Source organism: Etheostoma cragini, chromosome 13 (assembly GCF_013103735.1).
Source record: "Etheostoma cragini isolate CJK2018 chromosome 13, CSU_Ecrag_1.0, whole genome shotgun sequence".
Taxonomy (NCBI): Eukaryota; Metazoa; Chordata; class Actinopteri; order Perciformes; family Percidae; genus Etheostoma; species Etheostoma cragini.
Window position 1 is genome coordinate 26,057,992 of NC_048419.1, and position 1,474 is coordinate 26,059,465.

At 41.5% G+C, this 1,474-nt stretch overlaps 1 protein-coding gene across 2 annotated transcripts in view; it reads left to right on the forward strand.

The window, feature by feature from the left end:
* Positions 1 to 1,474, forward strand: part of pfdn1 (prefoldin subunit 1) — a 5,357-nt gene that overhangs the window by 2,683 nt on the left and 1,200 nt on the right. The window lies entirely within an intron of this gene.

Below are 1,474 nucleotides of genomic sequence, written 5' to 3' on the forward strand. Positions count from 1 at the left end.
ATATATATATATATATATATATATTTCTTGAGCTTTTAAGCTTTTAGTGCATATACATATATATAGGGATAGCCGTTAGCTGCTAGCTCTTAGCCGTTAGCTGTTACTCATTAGCTGTTAACCGCTAGCCGTTAACTCTTGGCCCTTAGCTGTTATAGGTTACCCATTAGCCGTCAGCTGTCAGCCGTCAGCCGTTAGGCATTAGCCACTAGCCGTTAGCCCTTAGCCGTTAGCTCACCATTTGTGCTCCACGTCCTCGATGGTGTCGGGCAGGGGCATGTTCAGCGTCTCTGGCAGGAAGCAGGCAAAGCCGGCGGCTATCACCGCCGCGCCGCCGTACACCAAGCTGGGCAGAGCAGGCAGTACCTGGGAAATGTAGGCGTTAGCGTTAGCAGTAAGAACAAAGCTTCAGTTCAGTTTAGTTTAATCATGACTGATAAAGAAGGCTTTTACACAAACTCTTGTACAGTACAGTTATACTATGATGTATTAGAGTTGTATTGTTACACCCTAGTTATTGGACCTGTACAGTACAGTTATACTATGATGTATTAGAGTTGTATTGTTACACCCTAGTTATTGGACCTGTACAGTACAGTTATACTATGATGTATTATAGTTATATTGTTACCTCGTCCAGGATGAGGACGGCGGGCGCTGCCATGCTGCCGGCTCTCGACATGGTGGACACAAAGCCCATCCCAGTCTGCCTGCACACACACACACACACACACGCACACACACACACACACACACGCACACACACACACACACACACACACACACACACATTTAATGCATTTGAAACCACAAATGGTTTGTTTCCCTTTTTCAACAATTTGCGATTAATTGCATAATTTCCATGAATAATCGAGATAAATCACAAAATGAAATAATGAATTAAAAAATAGTGTATATGGTGCAATTTTTTTGAAAAAGTTCTGTCATATGAAGGAAAGTGCCGTAACATTTGTTCTGCAAAAACTTACCAGCATTTTCTTTATAAAGTAGCAGTTAAATAAAATATTTAGAGTACATCTCAACTTAAACATAAAGTATTCATCATGTTCAGAGATGGATTCATCTGGTTGGAACCTGTTGCTAAGCAACTCCTTCTTATTTCCACGTCCTTCCTATTAGGAATGAGCGACTACTGCATTATCTGTATCTGTATCTGTTTACCACATGAATTATCTGTATCCGTATCCGTACTCGGACTAGGTGGGGCCTAACCCAGAAGTGGTCATATTTAACCCTGAAGTGGGTCGGGTTATCTTGAAATGGGAGGGGCTTTAACCGGTATGTTATTTTAAGCATGCAATTGATATGGGTTGATCAGAAATTGTTATATTTATTGCTGATTAGAAAACTATTTCCGTATTTATACCGCACTGCTTAATGGGCCTGCAGTCTGTAGCTATCCACGTTGTTATGGCATTTGGTAGCGTCTCTTGTCTTTGTTTATCTCTCCCCC